This window comes from Giraffa tippelskirchi, chromosome X, assembly GCF_054371585.1.
Source record: "Giraffa tippelskirchi isolate mGirTip1 chromosome X, T2T-mGirTip1v1.2.pri, whole genome shotgun sequence".
In the NCBI taxonomy this organism is placed as follows: domain Eukaryota; kingdom Metazoa; phylum Chordata; class Mammalia; order Artiodactyla; family Giraffidae; genus Giraffa; species Giraffa tippelskirchi.
In genome coordinates, this window is record NC_137289.1 from 114,973,529 (window position 1) to 114,987,662 (window position 14,134).

General features: G+C 36.3%; 1 protein-coding gene across 1 annotated transcript in view; it reads right to left on the minus strand.

Annotated features, from left to right (window-relative positions):
* Window positions 1–14,134, minus strand: part of CFAP47 (cilia and flagella associated protein 47) — a 493,129-nt gene that overhangs the window by 16,944 nt on the left and 462,051 nt on the right. The window lies entirely within an intron of this gene.

The following is a 14,134-nucleotide window of genomic DNA, read 5'->3' on the forward strand; positions in this document are numbered from 1 at the left end:
AGGGAATTTAGTCTTTTTGGAACCTCAGTTTTCATTCTATTAAACGGATAATCCCAATAAAGATTATTATCTTTCCTGGCATATGGAATGTACCTGATAAGGACTAATTAATATTAACATATTGATCAATATGATTGTTATTGTTTTAAAACATTTTATTACCAATGCTAGGCAATGAAGCATCATCCAACAAATAAGAAACATAAAACAGAATATGCAGAGGGGTGATGTCAGCAAGATGGCAGAATAGAAAGCCCCAGATCAGTTCCATGGAGACAATGATTCAAAAATATGCAGACCAAATTCCACTATGAGACATTCTGAAACCAGTTAAGAGCATCTGCCCTCCAGATGAGTGTAAAGTCAGCTACTCTGAAGCTATTAGGAAAATTCGTGGCAGGCTCTCACCACAGTCTCTCCCTCCTGAGCACAGTGCCACATGATTAGGAGGCGATTCTCAGGTCCCACTTCTCCCAGGTAAGGAAAAGAGAAGAGTAGACTAGATACCCAGCATTTGGACATTGGGTGTATGGAGCTGCTGGGGGACTGACTTGTGTCTTGCCTATCTTGAAGTACTGATGAGATCTCACACACACTAGATGTATGGTAGTTTCTGAGAACACAAAAGTACTGGGCAGGGTACTGATGCTGCAGAGGTCCTATGGTAGGGCAGACAGAAGCTGATATAACTCAGAAGGCTCTCCCTAAATGCAGGAAAAGAAGAGTGGAACATGTACACAAATTTCTAGCTTTTTAGTGGGCTGCTTAAGGTTCTGCTTTTTGTCCTGCTTGTCTCATAGAACTGAGAGAACCTGCAAACTACATGTCTGAGGCTGCTGAAAAAAAAAAAAAAAAGATCTGGGTAACGTGCTACTGCTTCAGAGTGCTCACAGTACAGAAGACAGATACCAGAGGGAGCAAGAGCTTACAAACTGCTGAAAAAAGAAACTGGCAAGCCCCTCTAATTAGTAATCTTCATACACAAGTTCAGAAAGACATGTGAAAGTGAAAGTCGCTCAGTCGGGGCCAACTCTGCGAGTCCATGGGCTACACAGTCCATAAAATTCTTCAGGCCAGAATTCTGGAGTGGGTAACCATTCCCTTCTCCAGGGGATCTTCCCAACCCAGGGATCAAATTCAGGTCTCCCACACTGATGGCAGATTGTTTACCAGCTGAACCACAGGGGAAGACCAAGAATACCGGAGTGGGTGGCCTATCCCTGTTTTAGCAGATCTTCCTGACCCAAGAATTGAACCAGGGTCTCCTACATTGCAGGTGGATTCTTTACCAACTGAGCTAAGAAAGACATATTCAACAGAAAAGATTTGAAAGGCTCCCAAAGTCTGTAGTTGCACAGATTGGGGAAGATCTTTCTCTGCATTAAGCCAGTTTGTAAAGAATGGGAGAGGCAGCTATTTTTCCAAATGTGTGGATACCAACATAAAGTTAAAAAGAAAATGAAGAAACAAACAAACAAAATATACACTGTTAAAGAAAGAAAACAGATCTCCAGAAACGTACCATAAAGAAGTGGAGGTATAGAAATTACTTGGCAAATTATTCAAAATAATTGTCATGAAGATGTTGAACAACATCAGGAAAACAATGCATAAACAAAAAGAGAATTTCAACAAAAAGACAGAAAATATAAAAAAGACCAAACAAATTTTGGAGCTGAAGAATGCAGTAACTGAACTGAAAAATTTACTAAGGGTTGAGGTCAATTTGATCCAGCAGAAATAATGAGAGAACTGGAAGAAAAGTCATGTGAAGAGGAGCAAAAATAAAAGTAAATGAAGTAGAGTGAAAAAAATCTAAGGGACTTAAACAACAATATCAAGAGGACTAATATACACATTATGAGTCTCAGAAGGAATAGAGAGAAATAGAAGCAGAAAGCTTATCTTTAGAAATAATGGCTACAAACTTCCCAAATCTGGAGAAGAAAATGAATATCAGATTAATGAAGTACAAAAGGTTCTAAATAGGATGAAATCAAAGAACTCCACAATGAGACACATAATTAAAATGTCAACAGTTACAGACAAAAATAGAATTGGAAAACAGCAAGAGAAAATGAACTTATCACATACAAGGGAATTCTTGTAAGACTTCCAACAGATTTCTCAGCAGAAACCATGCAAGCCTGAAGTGAGAGGAATGATATATTTAAAGTGGTGAAAAACAAACTGCCAACCAAAAACACTATATCTAGCAAAAATGTCCTTCAAAATTGAAATAGATACTCTCCCTGACAAAGAAAACCTGAGGGAGTTAATTGCCACTAGATTTGCTTTACAAGACATGCTAAAGGGAGTCCTTTAAGTTGAAATGAAAAGAGTAAATAGCAACACAAAAGCATTCGAAAGTATAAAGTTCACTGGCAAAAATTAATATAAAGAAAAATACACAAAATGAAATATTGTAACAGTGGTACATAAATCACTTAGTTGTGCCATAAAAGTTAAAAAACAATTTATAAAAAATATTAAAAGAAACACAATATAAAACATATAGTTTGTACATCACTAAAGAAGATAAGCCAGCAAATTTGGAAAACTCAGCAGTGGCCACAGGACTGGAAAAGGTCAGTTTTCGTTCCAATCCCAAACAAAGGCAATGCCAAAGAATGCTCAAACTACCGCACAATTGCACTCATCTCACATGCTAGTAAAGTAATGCTCAAAATTCTCCAAGCTAGGCTTCAGCAATACGTGAACCGTGAACTTCCAGATGTTCAAGCTGGTTTTAGAAAAGGCAGAGGAACCACAGATCAAATTGCCAATATCTGCTGGATCATCGAAAAAGCAAGAGCGTTCCAGAAAAACATCTATTTCTGCTTTATTGACTATGCCAAAGCCTTTGACTGTGTGGATCACAATAAACTGTGGAAAATTCTGAAAGAGATGTGAATACCAGACCATCTGACCTGTCTCTTGAGAAACCTGTATGCAGGTCAGGAAGCAACAGTTAGAACTGGATATGGAACAACAGACTGGTTCCAAATAGGAAAAGGAGTACGTCAAGGCTGTATATTGTCACCCTGCTTATTTAACTTATATGGAGAGTACATCATGAGAAACGCTGGGCTGGAAGAAGCACAAGCTGGAATCAAGATTGCCAGGAGAAATATCAATAACCTGACATATGCAGATGACACCACCCTTATGGCAGAAAGTGAAGAAGAACTAAAGAGCCTCTTGATGAAGGTGAAGGAGGAGAGTGAAAAAGTTCGCTTAAAGCTCAACGTTGAGAAAACTGAGATCATGGCATCTGGTCCCATCACTTCATGGGAAATAGATGGGGAAACAGTGGAAACAGTGTCAGACTTTACTTTTTTGGGCTCCAGAATCACTGCTGATGGTGACTGCAGCCATGAAATTAAAAGACGCTTACTCCTTGGAAGGAAGGTTATGGCCAACCTAGATAGCATATTTAAAAGCAGAGACATTACTTTGCCAACAAAAGTCCGTCTAGTCAAGGCTATGGTTTTTCCAGTGGTCATGTATGGATGTGAGAGTTGGACGGTGAAGAAAGCTGAGTGCCGCAGAATTGATGCTTTTGAACTGTGGTGTTGGAGAAGACTCTTGAGAGTCCCTTGGACTGCAAGGAGATCCAATCAATCCATCCTAAAAGAGATCAATCCTGGGTGTTCATTGGAAGGTCTGATGTTGAACTGAAACTCCAATACTTTGGCCACCTCATGTGAAGGGTTGACTCATTGGAAAAGACCCTAATGCTGGGTAGGATTGGGGGTGGGAGGAGAAGGGGACGACAGAGGATGAGATGGTTGGATGGCATCACTGACTTGATGAACATGGGTTTGGGTAGACTCCGGGAGTTGGTGACGGACAGAGAGGCCTGGTGTGCTGCAATTCATGGGGTCGCAAAGAGTCGGACACGACTGAGCGGCTGAACTGAACTGAACTGAACTGAAAGAAGTGTAGAAATTTTGTATGCAACTGAAGTTGTTATCAGCTTAAAATGGATTGTTAAACTTATAAGATGTTTTATGTAAGTCCCATGGTAACCACAAAGAAAACACCTACAGAAGATACCCAAAAGAAAATGAGAAAAGAATCAAAGCATATTACTATAAAAAAAGCAATACAACACAAAGGAAGATAGCAAGATAAGAAAAGATGCACAAAAGAGCTATAAGACATACAGAAAAAAAACAAAATGTTAAGTTCCTCCGTATCACTAAGTACTTTAAATATTAATAAATTAATCTCTCTTCAAAAGAGATAGTGGCTGATAGAATAAAAAAACAAGATCCAAGTATGTGCTGTCTACAAGAGACTAAATTTGGGTTTAAAGATACACATAGGCTGAAAGTTAAAGGGAAGAAAGAATATTCCATGAAAATGGTAAACAAAAGATCACGCCTAGCCTTACTTCTATGAGGAAAAGTAGACTTAATAAAAAACTGACAAGAAGACAAAGAAGGATTGTATATCAAATCAGCTTGTCAGAACAAAAAAACAATTATACATATTACAGCTATATATATGCCCAACAATAGAGTATCTAAATATATAGACCAAAGATTGACAGAACTTAAGGGAGGAATAGACTGCAATAGAATAATAATTGATTTCAATACCCCATTTTCAATAATGGAATATTGAATGGAATGAAAACCTAGACAGAAGATCAATAACAGAAAAGAAGACAGGAGCAACACTACAGACAAATGATTCTAACAAATATATACAGAACATTCCACTCAATAGCAACAGCATTCATACTCCTCTCAGGTACACATGGAACATTCTCAAGGATAGACTTCATGTTAGGTCACAAATCAAGTCTGAACAAATTTAAGAAGATTGAAATGTTACCAGTTGTCTTTTTCCTCCATAGTGGAATGAAACTAGATATGAATAGCAGATGGAAAACTGGAAAATACACAAGTACATGGAAATTAAACAATTAAATTTTAATTAAAAAAAAAGTGAAATCTTGAACCAATGAACCAAGAAGATGCTATAAAGTATCTTGAGACAAAATGAAAATACAACATTGCTTATAAAATGCAGCAAAAGTACCACTAAGATGGAAATTTATACTGATAAACACCTCCATTAAAAAGAAAGAAGAAAGAAGTCAAACAATCTAATTCTATTTCTCAAGAAACAAGAAAATGAAGAAGAACCCAACCCAAAGAAGGAAATAAAGAGTAGAGCAGAAATAAAAGAGACAAAAGAAAAAAATTAGAAAAAAATTAACTGATTCAGAGTTTTTTGAAAATAACAAAATCAATAAAATTAGCTAGATTAAGAAAAAACATAAGAATTAAATGTATAAAATCATATATGAACAAGGACACATTACAACTGATGCCCCAGAAATAAAAATGACCAGAAGAGACTGCTATAAACAATTATACATAAAATTTGTATAACCGAGAAGAAACGGATAAATCCCCAGAAAAAAAGGAATTTACCAAGACAAAATCATGAATAAACAGAAAATCTGAACATATGAGTATTAAGAACATTTAATCAGTAATCAAAATCCTCCCAACAAAGAAACGCCCAGGAACAGATGGTGAATTCTACCAAATATGTAAAGAAGAATTAACATAAATCCATCTCAAACTCTTCTAAAATATGAAAGAGGAGGGGATTCTTCCAAATACTTCCAAACTTAATTTATCCTGATGTCAAAGCCAGAAAAAGATACTACAAGAAAATAAAACTACTGGCAAATATCCCTGATGAATATAGATGCAAAAACCCTCAACAAATGCTATCAAATGGAATTCAATGGCATGTTAATAGGATCATACATGTGTAAACCGGATTTAACTATAGGATGTGAAGAAAGTTCCACATAAGAATATTAATTAATATGATAAACCACTTTAACAGAATGAAGGATAAAAAAACACATGATCATCTCAAGATATGCAAGAAAAAAACTGACAAAATTCAACACCACTTTATGATAAAAACACTCAACAATCTAGGAATAGAAGAAAATTACTTTAACATAAAAAAGGCCACATATGAAAAGTCCACAGCTAATATATTCAACATTGAAAAACTAAAAGCTTTTCCTCTAAGATCATTATCTTTGATTTTATTTGTACAATGATTCCAGAAAAAAACTTTATAATAAGTGAATTCAGGAAAGTTGCAGGATATAAAATCAACATACAAAAATGAGTTGTGTTACTATACACTAACAATGAACTATTTGAAAAGGATATTAAGAAAACAATCCTATTTAAAATAGCATGAAAAAGACTTTTAGAATATGACAGCAAAAGCACTGGAATCAAGAGCAAAAATAAGCAATAGGACTATATCACACTAAAAAAATTCTGCACAGCAAAGGAAAAGAAATCAACCCAATGAAAAGGTGACCTTTGGACAGGGAGAAAATATTTGCAAATCATGTATCTAATGGGGGATAATATCTAAAATATATAAGGAACTCACAGAACTCAATAGCAAGAAAACCCACAAATAACCCTATTAAAAATGGGCAGACAATCTCAAGAGATATTTTTCCAAAGAAGACATACAAATGGCCAACAGGTATATGAAAGTGCTCAATATCACTATTCCTCAGGGAAATGCAAATCAAAATCACAATGGGATATCACCTCATATCTGTTAGGATGGTTACTATCACAGAGTCAAAAAATAAGTGTTAGCATGAATGTGGAATAAAGAAAACCACTTAACACTGCTGGTGGGATTTAAAATTTGGTATAGACATTATGGAAAACTTGATGAAGTTTCCTCAAAAAACTAAAATTGAATTACCATATGATCCAGCAATCCTACTTATAGGCATATATCTAAAGGAAATGAAATTAGTATCTCAAAGATATATCTGCACCCCCATGTTATTATAGCATTAGTCACTACAGCCAAGATATGGAAATAGCCCAAGTGTCCACCTACAGATGAATAAAGAAAATGTGGTATATATACAAAATGGAGTAATATTTAGCCATAAAAAAGAAGGAACTCTTGCCATTTGGGCCAACACAGATGAAGCCTGAGGAGATTACACTAAGTAAAATAAGCCAGATATAGAAAAATAAGTTTTGCATGATGTCACTTAAATACAGAATCTAAAAAGGTTGAGGTCACAGAAGCAGAGAGTAGAACAATGGTCGTCAGGGTCTAGGGGTTAGAGGAAATAGGGAATATTGGCTAAAGGGTACAGATTTTCAGCTATATTAATAAGATAAATAGATTCTAGAGATCAAATGTATAGCATGGAGCCTATAGTTGCTAATAATGCATTGTACAGTTGAAATTTGCTAAGATAGATCTTTAGTGTTCTTACCACACACACCAAAAGATAACTATGTAATGTACTGAACAGGTTAACTTGATTGGAAGAATCATTTCACAGTATATATTTTATTTAATCATCACATTGTTTCCCTTGAATATATACAACATTTATCTGTCAATCATACCTTAGTGAAGCTGGAAAAATTTTAAATATACAAAAAGGTAAGCCTCTGATCAGAAAATTTCAAATCACGTTGATGACAGATAATTATAGAAATTATCCCTTTCTGTATGTGGCATTTCTTACATTATGCTATCCAGTAGGGCACCTATTCTGCTTACATGTGCCAAAGTTAATGCTGGATTTAACCTTCTAAAAGAACAGAGATTTGGGGGGACTTCCTCATGGTCCAGTAGTTAAGACTCTGTGCTTCCAATGCAGGAGGCATGGGTTTGATCCCTGGTTGGGGAACTAAGACCCCACATGCCATGCAGTGTCACAAAATAAATACATAATAAATAAAGTAATAGAAAATTTTAATCAGCTTTCCCAGGGCTATTGATATTGAAAATATAGCTCAGGGGTCTGACATATTCTTTAGCCTACCACCATTCAGAATGGCCTGAATCTGAGGTTTACAGGACTCCAAGCTGGGATAGGTATGTGACCAAAGATTTTCTGTTGAGTTGGGATTGGAGGAGGGGAGACAGGAGCTGGGGTATCTTATCTAAATGGGCACTGTGCCCACTACACACTACCCATTCTTTGCTGTGATTGTGTAAAGATGTGTGTGTGTGTCTTTGGTAAACTGGAGACACACACAGCGTGTGTGTTTTTGGTAAATTTGAGACAGTGATTATCTGAGTAGTATTTGAAAAATTAAATAATGTTACTCTGCTAAATATTTAGTAGGAATGAAGCAAATATTTACTATTGTGTATTTACTATTGTGTTTACTGTGTTGTTCTTTGGCAAGGCAAACAAAGGAATAAGAAAAATATGATGATCATGAATAATCACCAAAGTGGGCTCATTACTGTCCCTGACTAAACACAGCTTTTTACTGGAAACACATTATTTTTAGTTTTTAAGGTAACAATATCATTAAGAATAATAGATAAGCTGTTCTGATACTTTGAACTCTATCATGTATCTATCCTAACTCTTCAGAGGATGCAAAGTATTTAAAATGCAAATTCTAGGTATGAATCATCATACCTAAAATTATCCCTAGACAAACTCTGGTCCTTTAAATAAGGAAAACACAAAATGACATGTACTTCTCAAAATAGTCTTCCTTGAGCCTTTTTCTCTTTCCTCCTCTCCTGGGGGCCTTACGTTTTAGAGATCATTTAATTTAGAAGATAGAATAGCCACCATCTCATGGTTTGTCATGCTTTTTGTTCTTCTCTTTTCCCTTCTCTTCATGCCCAGCAAATAAGAAAAATGTGTAGTCATCGGGGCACAGAGTCATTTCTCTTCAGAACTTAGTTTACACTTGATCAGAGAGAAAAAGGAGATGTTGAGCATTGAGTTGGTTTGCGGGGAAGCTGGTCAAACACTAAAGATGATTAGGTCAGTCTATCTCCCATCACTCCCTCAAGTTTCAAGGGTCATCTGGATGACCTGAGATTTCTAATACCTACTTAGGTATAGCCCCCCCCCCCGCCCCCAGGGATGGAATGTAGAGTGGATATATTCAGGAATATAGTACAGCATTGGAACAACTAAAATGAATTTAAAGACAGAACTGGCACGGGCTAGTTTTCAATCATCCCCCAAAATGCTGGGAAAGATTGAAGGCAGGAGGAGAAGGGGACAACAGATGATGAGATGGTTGGATGGCATCACTGACTTGATGGACATGAGTTTGAGCAAGCTCCAGGAGTTTGTAATGGACAGGGAAGCCTGGCATGCTGCAGTCCATGGGGTCGCAGAGTCGGACACGACTGAGCGACTGAACTGACTGGTAGTCCCTTTCACATATCCAAATCAACACAGTGATTCTCCTGTAGCCAACAGAATGTAGCTAAATGAAGCTGCATAAATTCTAGTCCTATATCAGAAAATGCTCTGCAGTTCTTTTGGACTACACACTATGGGAAACCAATCACTGTATACAAAATTCAACTACTTGAGACAGCAGTACATAGAGACTGCATGTAGGCACCATTAGCCAATAACAGCTGCACTTTTAGATAATAACTAGCATTAACTTCTAGTTATGTTAACCATTTTGATGAGCTAGCTCAATCAAGCCTTAAGATGGCTGGGGATATTGCCAACATGTGACTGTAGCCTCCTAAGGGAACCTCAATCATTAAGCTATAACAGAAATGTACCCCAAACCTGCAGAATTTTCTGTTAAATCTCAAAAAAAGAAAACCTCCTGTGTTCATAGTATAAGGTGTACATTATTATATCCTCAGAACCAAAATTGAACAAAATCAAAAGCTATATGTTAAAAAATATTATTTTGACATTTTTAGGTTTCTCAGTAACTTTAAGTCATTTACTCAATATAAGAAGGTTGTCAGACCTCAGCACATAAGAATCAAAATTTATTTCATATTGTGAGTGTACTTGAAAATACAATTACTTATGATAAATACATTCATCTACCAGGAAAATATACTGAAACCTAAAGAAGTAGGTATATCTCACATTTCTGTTGAGACTCTCTTACAACTTAATGCTTGCAGAAATATATCAGAATGAAAGATACTAGGTACTTCTAATTTTAAAGAAAGTATCTAAGAGAACATTTGTAATGTTAATTAAAAATGAATGCAGATAACTGTAATGAAGCAGAATGGTTGTTTCTCTTTTGCTTCCTCTACACAAATACATTGTCATAATTGCCTTTTTTTTTTCTTATAGAAAAATACACGGGCACAAGGGAACAAATTTTATTGTGTTAGCGAGTGAAACATATGTCATATATTTTCTGGTTGTATTCATAAAAAATTACATGAAAGACCTTTAGAAATCAAGATACCCAGTAAAGACACAAAAATAAACTGAAAAGTAGTCTGAAGAAACTGACTTTGTAATTATCTTATATTTTTCCAAAGGCCAGGTCAAGGTATAAGGAAATGATCTAAATCTATTGCAAATGGATGGAGAAGAATTAAATAAATGTAGGGGAACCAAGAAAGGAAGAACTAAGCTCATAATTTTTTTTTTTGAAAAGGCTAAGTGAGGCATAGATATAATCCTGACCTTTTATCGTGGGAAAATATCAGGCTGAGCACATGTGTAAAGTATTAACATTATTATGGTCATAGTATACACAACCTAGGATGACACTACCCAAGACAATGGAAGAATAAATCATACTGGTTTCTGAATTAAAGTGGATATTCAATAGGATATAACATGTTCCTGTTCTTCCGCCCTTCTGATGGCAAACAAGGGCCTTGGCCTATGTCTCCAACTATCTAAATGAAGGCAGAGCTTCCAGTTAGATTTAAGACAAAGTACATTTATGAAAATTATTTACCTTTCAATTTAGATAGAAATAATCATGATGAAATTCTTCTAGAAAACTCACACATTTCATTTTATATCTTTATTGAGTGTTTTCCTTTATGAGTATCATCCAAAACTTTCTGATTTTTAAATTATAATATCTTATAACTAATGATTAAATTATATAATTGTATCTGTCCAGAGCAGTCACATGAGGCAATGAAGGATGGAATTTATGTTATCTTGAATTCAAATGCTACAGTTCCTACATTTTCATTAAATTAAATGCAGGATAATATTATAAAAAAATCAACAAGGACAGAATATAATGTTTCAGATACTATGAACTCTATGGATTATATATTTTCCACAAACAAGAAAGAAGAAACATAATTTTACTCATTAAAGGCCCCCCAAAAGATGTTCTTTTCATCATAGGGGACTGGAATGCAAAAGTAAGAAGTCAAGAGATACCTGGAGTAACAGGCAAGTTTGGCCTTGGAGTACAAAATGAAGCAGAGCAAAGGTTAACAGAGTTTTGCCAAGAGAACATGCTGGTCATAGCAAACACCCTCTTCAATAACACAAGAGAAGACTCTACACATGGGCATCACCAGATGGTCCATACCAAAATATGATTATATTCTTTGCAGTCGATGATGGAGAAATTCTATATAGTCAGCAAAAAGAAGACTGGGAACCGACTGTGGCTCAGATTATGAATTCCTTATTACCAAATTCAGACTTAAATTGAAGAAAGTAGGGACAACCACTAGACCATTCAGGTATGACCTAAATCAAATCTGATATGATATACAGTGAAAGTGACAAATAGAGTCAAAGGATTACATCTGACAGACAGAATGCCTGAAGAATTATGGACAGAGGTTCATACCATTGCATAGGAAGTGGGGAACCAAAACCTTCCCCAAGAAAAAGTAATGCAACAAGGAAAAATGGTTGTCCGAGGAGGCCTTACAAATGGCTCGGAAAAGAAGAGAAGCAAAATACAAAGGAGAAAAGGAAAGATATACCCATCTGAATGCAGAGTTCCAAAGAATAGCAAGGAGAGATAAGAAAGCGTTCTTAAGTGAACCATGCAAAGAAATTGAGGAAAACAACAGAATGGGAAAGACTAGAGATCTCAAGTAGCAAGGACCTAATAGAAGCAGAAGAGATTAAGAAGAGGTGGCAAGAATACACAAAAGAACTGTACAAAAAGGTCTTAATGACCCAAATAACCACGATGGTGTGATCACTCACCTAGAGCCAGACATCCTGGAGTGCGAAGTCAAGTGGGCCTTAGAAAGCATTACTATGAACAAAGCTAGTGGAGGTGATGGAATTCCAGTTGAGCTATTTCAAAGGTGATGCTGTTAAAGTGTCACACTCAATATGCCAGCAAATTTGGAAAGCTCAGCAGTGGCCACAGGACTGGAAAAGGTCAGTTTTCATTCCAATCCAAAGAAGGGCAATGCCAAAGAATGTTCAAACTACTACACAATTGCACTCATTTCACATGCTAGTAAGGTAATGCTCAAAATCCTTCAAGCTAGGCTTTAACAATACATGAACTGAGAACTTCCAGATGTACAAGCTGGATTTAGAAAAGGCAGAGGAACCAGAGATCAAATTACCAACATCCACTGGATCATAGAAAAAGCAAGGGAATTCCAGAAAAACATCTACTTCTGCTTCATTGACTACGCCAAAGCCTTTGACTGTGTGGATCACAACAAATTTGGAAAGTTCTAAAAGAGATGGGAATACCAGACCACCTTACTTGTCTCTTGAGAAACCTGTATTCAGGTCAACAGTTAGAACCAGACATGGAAAAATGGACTGGTTCAAAATTAGGAAAGGAGTATGTCAAGGTGTATACTGTTACCCTGCTTATTTAACTTATACGCAGAGTAAATCATGCAAATTTCCAGGCTGGATGAAGCACAAGCTGGAATCAAGACTGCTAGGAGAAATATCAATAACCTCAGACATACAGAAAACAACACCCTGATGGCATTAAGTGAAGAGAAACCAAAAAGCCTCTTGGGGAAGGGGAAAGAGGAGAGTGAAAAAGCTGGCTTAAAACTCAGTATTCAAAAAACGAAGATCATGGCATCTGGTCCCATCACCTCAAGGCAAATAGATGGGGAAAAAATGAAAACACTGATAAGACTTTTTTTTCTAGGGCTCTGAAATCACTGCAGATGGTGACTGCAGCAATGAAATTAAAAGATGCTTGCTCCTTGGAAGAAAACCTATGACAAACCTAGACTCTTTAAAAAGCAGAGACATCACTTTGCCTACAAAGGTCTGTATAGTCAAAGCTATGTTTTTTCCAGTAGTCATGTATGGATGTGAGAGTTGGATCAGAAAGAATGCTGAGTATGGAAGAGCTGATGCTTTTGAACTGTGGTGCTGGAGAAGATTCTTGAGAGTCCGTTGGACAGCAAGGAGATTAAACCAGTCAATCCTAAAGAAAATCAAACCTGAATATTCATTGGAAGGACTGATGTTGAAGCTGAAGCTCCAATACTTTGGCCACCTGATGCGAAGAGCTTACTCCATTGAAAAGTGGAGTCTCCATTAAAAGACCCTGATGCTGGGAAAGATTGAAGGCAGGAGGAGAAGGGGACAACAGAGGATGAGATGGTTGGATGGCTTCATCGACTCAAGGGGCATGAATTTGAGCAAACTCCAGGAGATAGTGAAGGACAGGGAAGTCTGGGGTGCTGCTGTCCACTGAAGTCACAAGGAGATGGACACATCTGAGCGACTGAACAACAATAACAACAACAAACATGAAAGAAGAAAGATAATTTCACTCATTAAAGGCTCATACAGGTTATGAAATCTGTTCACTTTCTCATGTTTTTGGTAGCATCTACCTTGCATCCCTTTAGTTAATTTTCATCTATTTGGGAAATGTGTCAAACAGATTTGTAGTAGCAAAGACCATGGACAATGCCCAAATGTGTAGGCAAATACACATACAAAACTGAATGAAGGAATTCTGACTTTAAACTTAAAACTTTATCAGAGTCACAGGTACCAAAGACAAATGCCAAGCAAATATCAAAAGAAAAAAAAACTGGATGAACGAATATTGATTTCCTGCTCAAGAGCAGCTTTCTCAAGGTAAACAAGTATGATATTAAAATTTCCAGCCAATAAACAGATATTCATTTTTGCATTTTTGATTGCACAGGGAATATTTTAAAATTGACCAACTCAGAAAGTTTTACAGGCCAATTAGTTAAGGATAATTAATAAGTTATTAAGAGAGCTGAGCTCCAATGATGCCCATAACTGTGTTTATTTGGAGCTGATCAACTCATTAAAATGTTTCATTACAATGAACAACTTACTATGAAAAGACTCCAAATATATTGATATGAT